Below are 12,499 nucleotides of genomic sequence, written 5' to 3' on the forward strand. Positions count from 1 at the left end.
CAAAATCTCATGATACATGACCTTATCCATCCTCCCTTTAATATGGGGTAGTCGTTCTGTCCTCCAGAGCATGAGGTTTCGCCCACCATGCCTCATGGTTGGGACGATGTTCTTAGTTTGTACTCAACCTTCTTCTTCCTTCAAACATGGCGAGTGGAGTTGATACCTAAAAGTGCTATTTTTGTCTCATCTGACCACATGACTTTCTCCGATGCCTCCGCTGGATCATCCATATTGTCATTGGAGAACTTCAAACGAGCCGGGACATGTGCTGGTGTGAGTAGGGGACCTTGCCTGCCTGCAGGATTTTAATCCATGAAGGTGTAGTATGTTACTAGCGGTAATATTTGAGACTGTGGTTCCAGCTCTCTTCAGGTCATTGACCAGGTCCTTCCGTGTAGTTCTTGGCTGATTCCTGACCTTTCTCAGAATCATCCTTTAAAGGGAATCTGTCACCCTTTTTTTGGCCTTTCCGCTGCCGGCATAGACATCGGGGGCTTATCTACAGCATTCTGTAATGCTGTAGATAAGCCTTCTGTGTAACCTGAAAGAGAAGAAAAACACGTTATATTATACTCACCGAGGTGGGCGGTCCGATGGGTGTCGCCGTCCCGTCCGGCGCCTCCCTTCTTCATGCGATGACGTCCTCTTCTCCCGTCCTGTAACGGCTCCGGTGCAGGCGCACTGCTCTGCCCTGTTGAGGGCAGAGCAGAGTCCTGCAGTGCGCAGGCGTCGGGAGAGGTCTGGCGCCTGCGCACTGCAGAATTCTGCTCTGCCCTCAACAGGGCAGAGCAATGCGCCTGCACTGGAGCCATTTCAGGACGGGAGAAGAGGACGTCATCGCATGAAGAAGGGAGGCGCCGGATCGGACCGCAACACCCATTGAACCGGACCGCCCACCTCGGTGAGTATAATATAACGTGTTTTTCTTCTCTTTCAGGTTACATCGGGGGCTTATCTACAGCATTACAGAATGCTGTAGATAAGCCCCCAATGTCTATGCCGGCAGCTAAGATTGACTGTCATCCTGTGTTTCTTCCATTTTCTAATAATTTTGCCAATAGTTTTTGCCTTCTTACCAAGCTGCTTGCCTATTGTCCTTTAGCCCATCCCAGCCTTGTGTAGGTCTACCATTTTGTCTTGGCCACGGTGGAGAGGTTGGCGAGTGATTGATTGTGCGGAGAGGTGTCTTTTATACCGGTAATCAGGGTGGATAAAAATCAATTTTTTTTAAAAAAAATCAAAAAAATCGGATTTTTTTGATTTAAATCGGATTTTTTTGATTTAAATCAGATTTTTTTCAATAAACTGCTTTTTGAGGAAAATATTTTACCATCCAAAGGTTCTTCCATCATGAGATAAAGCTGAGTTGTTTAACTCTGTAGAATAAAGGCTGTATATGTGTAACATTCACAATGCCATGCTCTTCCAGAGGTTTCTGTAGGATTAGTGGGCAGTTTCTCTCCTATATTATCACAGATGCTCGCTTTACTTACGCAGTTCTCAAAACTGAATTTGACTCCGCAGAGGTCCCAGCCTCTTCTTCACGGCAAAAATGTTACAACATGAACAGAGTTGAGAAAAAGACCTTAATCCTATTGTTCTACAAACCTATGAATACAGAATCAACCCCTTCAGTGCCAAGTCCAAGAAGTTAGACAATATGTTTCTGATTGTTTGGAGTGGAATAGATCTGCACAACACAAGAAGAATGTGAATCGAAGTGTGAGGAGGAGGAAGGGCAAGCAGACAAGAAAATGAAAGTGAAACTTTGAGCACAATACTGCAGCATAGCCACAGACAGACAAGTCTGGATCTGTTTGTGTGTACGATCTGAGGTTTATTACATTCTTTCCTTATAATGGCAGCAGGCCGTAAAAGAGACCCAGTTTGGGAATATTTTAATGAAGCTCCTTCGCCTATCGGTAAGGCAGGCATGCGTGCAAAATGCAAACGATGCAACAAAGAGATGCAAGGCCTGGTGGCGCGAATGAGGCAACATCATGAGAAGTGCGGTGATGAAGATGACCAAAGAAACACTTCTGAACAGGCAGGATCTTCAGGTTGGTAAACATTTTTATTGAATCCTATTTCTAAAGACTGAACTGTCATGTGTGAGAAAAATTATATTTCTTATTATTACTGCATGTTACTGTCATTTGGTACAGTTATGAAGAAAAACAAATATTCCTTTTGGGGCAGGGGCAGTGATGTGTTGTGTACAATAAGCAGAAATTGTATAAACAATAAAATAACAGCATTGACTTTTTTTGTTTAGGGGAATTCATGGATTCTGGAAACTATCCACCTCCAAGATCACCATCATCCTGTTCTACAGTTTCAGAGTTATCCATCCAGGATAGTGCTTCATTAGCAGCAGCATCATCATCAGACACCCACAGCCACATATCACCATCACCCAAAAGGAAGAAAAAACCTTTACCTCCTGGAACCACCATAGATAGGTTTGTGATAAGAACTAGCAGATTAGAAAAAGAGTTGATTGATGAAAAAATTGCCCAGTTTATTTATGCAACGAACTCTTCTTTCCGTCTGACTGAGAACCCACATTTCATTAATATGGTTCAGTCACTGAGACCAGGATACAGTCCACCCAGCAGAGCTGATGTTGCAGGGAAACTGCTGGATCAAGTGTATGACAGAGAAATGGAGCAATGTGCAACAGCTCTGGAGGGTAAAATTGTTAACCTAAGTATTGATGGGTGGAGTAATGTCCACAATGATCCTATTGTATGTGCTTGTATAACAACAGAAGAAGGTAAAGTCTTCCTTGCACAAACAACTGATACGTCAGGAAATGCACACACAGCAGAATACTTACAAGAAGTGGCAGTAAGGCTGTGTGCACACGCTGCGGATTTTGCTGCGGTTCCGCAGCGGTTTTGGCCGCTGCGGACCCGCAGCAGTTTCTGCTGCGGTGTACAGTACAATGATTCCCTATGGGAATCAAAAACCGCAGTGCAGACGGTGCGGAATTTTCCGCGCGGATTATCTGCGGTTTTCAATCCGCAAAAAGAATTGACATGTCAATTCTTTCTGCGGATTCTCCTGCGGTTTGCCATCTCCTCCATTGAGGAGATGAAAAACCGCAGGGCAAAACCGCAGAGCAATCCGCAGGTAAAACCGCAGGTCTTTTGACCTGCGGTTTCACCTGCGGATTGTACAAAATCCGCGCGGATGAATCCGCACCTTTTCCGCAGCGTGTGCACACAGCCTAAAAGCTATAACGACATGTGAACAAAAATTCAAATGTCTAGTACGCAGTTTGGTCACTGACAATGCTGCAAACGTATCCAAGATGAGAAGAGATTTAGAAGAGCAGGGAGGGAATACAAAGCTGCTAATAACATATGGTTGCAGTGCTCATTTGCTGCACCTCTTAGCCAAAGACTTAAGTGTTCCAGAAATAAAGGCTAATGTTGTTGAATTTGCTAAATACTTCCGTAATAATCATTTTGCTGCAGCAGCTCTGAAAAGGATGGGTGGAACCAAGCTAACGCTCCCACAAGATGTTAGATGGAACTCTGTGGTGGACTGTTTTGAGCAGTATATCAAAAACTGGCCTATTCTGATGACACTTTGTGAAGAAAATCAAGATAAAATAGATGGCACTGTCATGGCCAAAATCCTCAGCATTGGGCTTAAGAGAAATGTTGAACATATGCTGAGCTTCCTGAAACCCATCTCTCAAGCTTTAAACAAAATACAGAAAAATAGCTGTTTTATTGCGGATGCTGTTGAAATTTGGAAGGAACTGAGTGAACACTTAAAAACAGAACTACACATGGACAGAATTAAATTACAAGCAGTAAACAAACGAATGGGACAAGCACTGACTCCAGCTCATTTTTTGGCAAATATTGTCAATATCCAATATCAGGGTCAAAACCTAAGTGCTGAGGAAGAGGAGTTAGCTATGACATGGGTATCCAGCAATCATCCATCTTTAATGCCAACTATAATAAACTTCAGAGCTAAGGGGGAACCATTCAAGAAATATATGTTTGCTGAAGATATTTTAAGGAAGGTCACACCAGTAAACTGGTGGAAGTCACTTAAGCGCTTGGATTTAGAGACTGTTCAAGTAATTTCACTTTTAACAGCAGTAGCTTCTTCTGCAGGCGTTGAAAGAATATTCTCTTCCTTTGGACTCATTCATTCTAAATTGAGAAATCGGTTGGGACCCAATAAAGCAGGAAAGCTTGTTTTTCTTTTCCAGATTATGAATAGGAACAAAGAAGAAGATGATGATGAAGATGAGGACAAGTGAGCTACAGAGGACAGCAGGGACAGTAGTATTTAAGTTTTTCATGTGTCGGCTGGGCTGACAGTCTAAGCTTCTTAAAATATATATATATATTTTGTTTAGCCAAATTAGTTAACAAACATGGATGTTTGTTTAAGCAAATAACTTATGCTGTAATGTTGTTATTGTTTCAGTTGAATAAATCTATTTAAATTGTTATTAAGGTCAGGATTATTTTTCTCCTTCCTAAGTACAACAGAACAGTGGTGTCCAAATATGAATGATTAACCCATTAAACTGGGGAGAAAAAAGTAATATAAAAAGTGATTCTAAAAATCTTCATCTACTTGCATGTTAAAGTAGCAAGAACTAGTTTAGGTAGAAACTTTGATTTAAATCACTGATTTAAATCAAGCCTTACTGACTAGTGATTTAAATCGTGATTTAAATCAGTTAGATTTAAATCAAATCCACCCTGCCGGTAATACGTTCAAACAGGTGCAATTAATACAGGTAATGAATGCAGAGTAGGAGGGATTCTTAAAGAAAAACTAACAGGTCTGTGAGAGCCAGAATGAAAGAGACCCAGGGTGCTTGATGGGCTTCCCGCAAATAGGGACATCCAGAATTCAACTGTATGAAGACCTGCCATGTGTCAGTTCGCTTCTGGTCTGATGAAGGGTTTTTCACCTGAAACGTTACACAATACTGTAATTACCGCGGTTTAACCAATGAATATGAAATACTGGTAATCCTATTTAAAGCATTTCGACATGCCTTTAGGTGTGCAGTTCCTTCACTAAGTCTACTTTTCTTCTACAGGAGCTCAGTGGATGGCTTCAGAGGAACTTGCACCCATCTCAAGCTAATCTTTCATTCGCTGGGTGTGCCATGTACCTGTTTGATTATTGAAAATTATTGCTGTCAGCAGCTTCCCATGTAAGTGAGATATGTTGCCGATATTATGCTTTCTGTCCGAATGACCCCTCCTCATACCAGCAAACAGATTAGGGGACATCTGTATTGTAATTCACCCTCCCGGTATTTGCTGAGACAATCTAGGAAGATTGCTAAATATATTTTTCTCTTACTCATTACAGCACCACAACAGGTGGCCCACCTCCTAAGGCTAGTTTCACATTAGCGTTTTTTTGCGCAGCGCATCGGGCGCATAAAAAACGCAAAGAAAAACGCAAAACAAACGCGCGTTTTTTTAACGTCATGCGCACGCTGATGTGTAAAAAAAACGCAGCGTTGTTTGCGTTTTACATGCGTTTTTTGCATGCGTTGGCGGTTTTTATGCGCATGCGTTTTTAAGTGTGACGTTTTTTCCATTGTCTAGAGAACATTCTAGACTTGTTTAACTCAAAAACGCATGCGCAAAAAAACGCAAGCGTGCGCAAGACCATGCGCACGCATGCGTTCCCATAGGCTCCAATGTGGTGTTTTTGCGCATTCCGTGCGCAAGCGTGCGCATGCGTTTTTTTGACGAGACAGGGCGGAACCAAAAATGCAACATGTTGCGTCTGGCGCGCCTGGCGCAAAAGACAAAAAAAACGCATGCGCACGAAAACGCAAGTATGCGCAAGACCATGCGCACGTCATGTTAAGTATAGGTGCGCAGTGCGCATGCGCACGGGTGCGCACGATGCGCTGCGCACAAAAGCGCTAATGTGAAACCAGCCTAAGCCAGGTGCAAAAAAAGCGGAGATTCCCGCGAGCCTCGGCATCTCTAAACATCGATGAAGTCAGTAACTAGACCACTCTTCAGAGTCACCGAGTCTCATAGAGGGCAGTGTGACTTATCGTGACTTTTCAAAGCAATTTACACCATTACACCAGAATCACTTGGCAGCCCCGCTCTGTGACTTTATGTAGTCTGTCACTTTATGGCTGAATATCTGTGGTTCCTAAACGCTGCCATAATAATACATAGTTATTTAGTTACACAGGTTGAAAAAAGACACAGGTCCATCAAGTTACTTCGCGAACAAGTACGGTATACATTCGCTATTGCTAGATTATTTATACCCCACAATGCCGATATTTGTGAAAAAGAAGCATCCAGCCCTTTTTATTAATGTTGTTAAAGTATCTGCCATTACTACCTCTTGTGGTAGGGTATTCCTCTCTGACTGCCCTACGAGTGTGTTCACACAGAGTTTTTGGAGCAGAAACTTTATAACTATCCAGTCAAAACTTGTGGGTTTTGTACTATGTGGTTTATGAAGTATTTCTGCTCCAAAAACAAAGAAAATAAACCCACTCTGAACACACCCTAGCTGTAAAGACCCCCTTCATATTTATGTGCCAGAGTTTCTTTAACATGTAATGAATGTCCCCCGATCCTTTGTACGGTCCTTGGAAGAATGAATCATGTACTTTGTATTGTATTTATAGGAAAGATTGCCCGTCCCTTGTAAGAATCTGTTCTGCATTTTGAACTGATTCTAGTTATGCAATATTATGTTTAAAACATGGAGCACAAAACTGGATCCCATATGTCAGGATCAACACTCCCGCTTCCACCAATTTGTGATGAACACCACTTGCTTACAACACATATAGGGGGACTGTGCTTCCCACTCCGTTGTCTGCTCACCTACTGCAATAGTCCAGTGAGCTGAGCATACCCACGCCACACTTTATCCTGCCACCACTCGTCATGTTACCAGGCCCAACGAGACGCTGGCACTGGGCAACATACTAGCACATGCGCCATACAGTTTTCCTGAGCACCTGATTGGTACTGTTCTTGCACTCTGGTATGAGCAGGGTAATTAAACCATGCTATGCTCACGCTCCTCAGGGTTTGGATAGCATACCTTCAGGCATAAACAGTATGAAATATAAGGGAATGAAATACAGATACATCTTACAAATTGAATCCATGGCCACTTCTGGCAGTGGAAAACGCAGGTCTGTCCAAATTTCCACCAGCGTTAGTCGTTTATACAGGGGTGTGACACTGATATTCAGTAGATGAGATAGTATAAAGGGGTCTAGCAGACCCCTCACTACTCCCACAGCTGAGGGAAGAAGGGGATGGCTGAGATTTGATTCTAATTCAGTTTTGGCCATCATTTCTGCTCTGGATCATAATTTCCCCCAGAAACCTCCTATGGATGCAATATGGCCGTCATCTTACTGTATGTCCTTCAAGCATTCTATACATACAAGAAATGTAAATTATATAACCAAAGTTCTGGGAGATATTTCATTCCGGCAGGTTGCCAGCTTCCTAAACTCCAGCAGTTTTACCCACAGATATGAATATGTTCCCTGATCATGATTATATACATGTTGTTATGATTGGGTCACCGAGGAGGAGAGCAAGCCCAAGCTAAGCCACAGAAAACCAGAGAGGTTGGTAACTAAGCGGATTGCAGACACCTGATCCTATCCACACAACTAGCAGTAGCCGTGGAGCGTGCCTATGATGATCCTAGACGCCTTGGCACAGCCGGAGAGCTAACTAAGCCTAAAGCAAGAAAGAGGAAATCTAAACTGCCCCAGAGCAGACCCCAAAGGAATAGATAGCCCCCAAACATATATTGTAGGTGAGACAAGATGAAAACACAAACGCAGGTAGGAAAAGAGACTGAGCAAACAATGGGGCCCACACTGACTAGACAGGAAAGGAAAGACACTGTCTGCAATCACGCAAAAAACCCTGCAAAAAGGTCCAACACATTTGATGCAAAAATACTGAAGTCGCACGACTTCGCCCACTATATCAGCACTCTGGTATATTCTGAAAGCAGAGCAAAGAGAGGCCAATCTAATAAGGGACAAAAACAAACTGGCACAAGCAGTAACTTATGGGTGGTGATTCAGCACAGCCCCAGCCGGAGCTAGCTGACCCACACAAAACTGAAATAGACAAAACCAGATCAAATGTGAACAGAATAGCAAAAGAACACTTAGCTGAGCATGCAGGGACTGAGCTGGAAACTAAGACCTCAGGAGGCAGGAAAAAATCACCAGCAGGGATAGAGGGAATCGGCTGTCTTAAATCCAGTCTGAAACCCCAGATCTTCAATCGTCGTCCTCATCAGGTGGCAAGTCTCTGTTAATCAGATCAGCTCCATTACCTCCAGTAACCACCAGAGGGAGCCCAGAAAGAGAACTCGCAACCCCTCCATCAACCTGATCAGCTCCACCACCTTCAGCAGTAACCAGAGGTAGGCCAGAAAGCGAATTCGCAACACATGTAATGTGTCAAACTTGGATTTTATAGATGTGACATTGAAAATTTTGTACTTTCATTGCCATGTGGGGTCTCTGATATGGAGCCAAACCATATGTCTTATGGTCCCGTTTCACTTAGTGACGAACCAGCGATCCGGACAATGATACGACCTGGTAGGGATCGCTGGTGTATCGCTAAATGGTCGCTAGTAAGCTGACAAACAGGCAGATCTCTTCAACTACGCAGCAACCATCCAGCGATCCTCGGCGGTCGTTGGTACTTTGTCACACAGCAGCTTTTCTGTTGTGAGTTCATTTTCCCCTTCACCATTGAGGTCTGATGAACTCCCTCTTCTGTTGAAGGAAGGTAGTGAGGCTGATTACAAAGCACCTGAGAAGAATGATGATGACTGGGTGACTGGGATTGCTGACTGGATATAAGGCAGCCGACACCCTTCTGCCTTGCGGGTGATTACTCTGAGGGATTCTTGGAGACCAGTCTGATTCCTGCTCCTCAAAAGCTAAGTTTTCTGCTCTACTTTTTGCCTTTGTGTTTTGGTTTTGTTTTGCCTTGTTTTTCTGGATTTCTGCCTTTCCCTGCTGGGTGAGCTGAATTCCTTTTTACTCTGTCTTCAGATAATACCTGAGTACTGATATAGTCTTTTTGAAGCCTAGCGTCTTCAGGGCTTTTTTCCCTATCAGTCTGTTGGCTCTTGTTTTTGAGAGGGTTTTGGCGGATTGCAGACAGCAGCTTTTCTATTCTGTCCTATTTAGTTAGCTTGGGCCCCATCATTTGCTCAGCCTATCTTTCTATCTGTGTGAGTGTTTTTTCATCTTGCTTCACCGTCATTATATGTTGGGGGCTGCCTATTGCTTTGGGGTCTGCTCTGGGGCAGTTTAGATTTCCCTTTCTGTCTTTAGGCTATGTAGTTCTCCGGCTGTGATCGAGGGGTCTAGGGCACCGTAGGAACCCCCCACGGCTACTGCTAGTTGTTGTTGTTAGGTTCAGGGGTCTGCAATCCGATAGCTGCCAACTTCTCTGGTTTTCTGGACTTAGCTAGTATTTCTGTTTTTGCCTCCTACGGTGACTCATTCATAACAGAATCACCCGCCATACCGCAGATCCTAGGGTACTCAATAGCAGGAAAGAATTGTAAAAAAAAAAAAAAAGTGTGTATATTTTTTCCTCTATATCTCTGAGGCCGTAGGGGGAATTTTTTTTCTCTCAATGGAGATAAAGCAATTGTCTGATCATGTGGAGCAGCTCACTGTGGAAGTGCGGGGAATTTCCGCCTACCTTGCTCATTCACATGCTGCTGAACCAAAGATCCCCACTCCTGATGTGTTTTTTGGGGATCGGTCTAAATTTTTGAATTTCAAAAATAATTGTAAATTATTTTTTGCCTTGAAGCCTAACTCGTCAGGGAGCTCCGCGCAGCAGGTTAAAATTGTCATCTCTTTGCTGCGTGGCGATCCCCAGGATTGGGCGTTTTCTTTGAAACCAGATGATCCTATTCGACTAATGTGAACGCATTTTTTCAAGCCTTGGGGTTGTTGTATGACGAACCTAATGCTATTGATCAGGCTGAAAAGACCCTGTTGGCATTGAGCCAGGGTCGAGATTCTGCAGAATTGTACTCTCAAAAATTCCGAAAGTGGGCGGTCCTTACTACCTGGAATGATAATGCCTTGGCAGCTCTCTTTCAGAAAGGTTTGTCAGAAGCCGTAAAAGATACTATGGTGGGATTTCCTGTTCCCTCTGGTCTTGACGATTCTATGTCATTAGCCATTCAGGTTGATCGGCGTTTACGTGAACGCAGGACTGCACGAGAGGTGTTGCCACCTGTTGAACAAGTGTCTGAACCTATGCAATGTGATAGAGTTTTGTCCAGGGAGCAACGTCAGGAGTTTAGAAGGCGTAATAAGCTGTGTTTTTTTTGTGGAGATGCATCACATATTATTTCTGTCTGTCCTAAATGAGAGAAACGTTTTGCACACACGTTTTCTGTGGGTGGTGTTCAACCTAAGTTTGTTCTGGCAATTACTCTGATCTGCTCCCTGTCCACATTTTCCGCCAAGGCTTTTGTGGATTTGGGAGCAGCCCTGAATCTAATGGACTTGGATTTTGCTAAACGTTGTGGATTTCCGATGACACCTTTGCGGACGCCTATCCCTTTGAGGGGGATTGATGCTACTCCTTTGGCGAAAAATAAACCTCAGTTTTGGACCCAGGTGGTAATGCGGGTCGCCCCAGACCATCAAGAGAATTGCAGATTTTTGGTGTTGCATAATTTGCATGATACCATTGTTCTGGGGTTTCCCTGGTTGCAAATTCATAATCCAGTTTTGGATTGGAAATCTGTGTCTGTGGTGAGTTGGGGTTGTCGTTGTCGGTGTGCCCTTAGTGAGGCTCTGGTTTTTTCCACTTCTCCTCAGTCGCATGATGTTCCTGACTATTTGGCGGACTTTTATGATGTATTTAGTGAGAATGAGTCTGCGTCTTTGCCTCCTCATAGGAGTTATGACTGTGCAATTGAACTGAGCCCGGGGTGTAAATTTCCTAAAGGTCGGCTCTTCAATTTATCTGTACCCGAGCACGAGGCTATGCGATCCTATATTAAGGAGGCGTTGGAGAAGGGTCATATTAGACCATCCTCGCCACCCTTAGGTGCCGTTTTTTTTTTCGTGGCCAAAAAGGATGGTTCATTAAGGCCTTGTATTGATTATCGTGCCCTCAACAAAATTACTATTAAATATCAGTATCCGTTACCCCTGATTTCGGATCTATTCTCCAGAGTTAAAGGTGCTTGCTGGTTTACCAAGCTTGACCTCAGGGGGGCGTATAATCTTATCCGCATTAAGCATGGGGATGAATGGAAGACGGCGTTTAATACTCCGGAGGGACATTTTGAGTACCTGGTGATGCCTTTTGGGCTCACTAATGCCCCTTCTGTCTTCCAGTGCTTCATGAACGACGTTTTCCGAGACTTTGTGGATAAATTTTTGATTATCTATCTGGATGATATTTTGATCTTCTCCAAGTATTGGGATTCTCATGTGGAACATGTTCGGACTGTGTTCCAGATCTTGAGGGAGAATTCCCTGTATGTCAAAGGATCGAAATGCCTTTTTGGGGTACAGAGGATTTCATTTTTGGGAACTGTTAGCCATGAAATGGGCATTTGAGGAGTGGAGACATTGGTTGGAGGGAGCTAAACACCAAGTCGTGGTCCTCACTGACCACAAGAATTTGATTTACCTGGAGTCGGCCAAACGCTTGAACCCTAGACAGGCTAGGTGGGCCTTGTTTTTTACACGTTTTGATTTTGTGGTCTCCAGGTATTTTTGGTACTAGAGATCTGGTGAGTCGGTCTTTTTGGTGGCCCGCCTTGTCTCGTGATGTCAGGAATTTTGTGCAGTCCTGTGGGACTTGCTCCCGGTCTAAACCTTGTTCTCGCTCTAGTGGGTTGTTGATGCCTTTGCCGGTCCCCAGGAGGCCATGGACCCATATTTCAATGGATTTCATCTCTGATATGCCTGTCTCTCAGAGAATGACTGTTATTTGGGTGATTTGTGATAGGTTCTCTAAGATGGTTCATCTTGTACCACTCCCTAAGTTGCCATCTTCCTCTGAGTTGGTGCCCCTGTTTTTGCAACAGGTGGTTCGCTTGCACGGGATTCCTGAGAACATTGTATCTGACAGAGGAGTTCAATTTGTGTCTAGATTTTGGAGGACTTTCTGTTCCAAGCTGGGAATTCAGTTGTCCCTCTCCTCTGCTTTTCACCCTCAGACCAATGGGCAGATGGAGAGAACAAACCAGACCTTGGAGTCGTATTTGAGATGTTTTATTTCCGCTGATCAGGATGATTGGGTTTCATTTTTGCTCTTGGCCGAATTTGCTTGAAATAATAGAGCTAGTTCTGCCACTTTGATGTCACCTTTTTTTTTGTAACTTTGGGTTTCATCCTCGGTTTTCTTCAGGGCAGGTGGAGCCTTCTGCCTGCCCAGGTGTTGACACTGTGGTGGAGAGAATGCACCAG

General features: G+C 43.8%; 1 protein-coding gene across 6 annotated transcripts in view; it reads left to right on the plus strand.

Moving 5' to 3' along the window:
* Positions 1–12,499, plus strand: part of GSTCD (glutathione S-transferase C-terminal domain containing) — a 196,373-nt gene that overhangs the window by 16,032 nt on the left and 167,842 nt on the right. For 3 of the 6 annotated variants that reach the window (XM_073571819.1, XM_073571820.1, XM_073571817.1), the window contains exon 2: positions 5,090–5,206. The exons of the other annotated variants lie outside the window; for them this stretch is intronic. The gene's annotated coding sequence lies outside the window, so the exon portion shown is untranslated. The remainder of the gene's footprint in view (positions 1–5,089; positions 5,207–12,499) is intronic. 6 annotated transcript variants of the gene reach the window in all.

The sequence above is a fragment of the Dendrobates tinctorius genome, unplaced genomic scaffold, assembly GCF_039654945.1.
Source record: "Dendrobates tinctorius isolate UK_male_01 unplaced genomic scaffold, ASM3965494v1 ptg000030l, whole genome shotgun sequence".
Classification (NCBI taxonomy): Eukaryota; Metazoa; Chordata; class Amphibia; order Anura; family Dendrobatidae; genus Dendrobates; species Dendrobates tinctorius.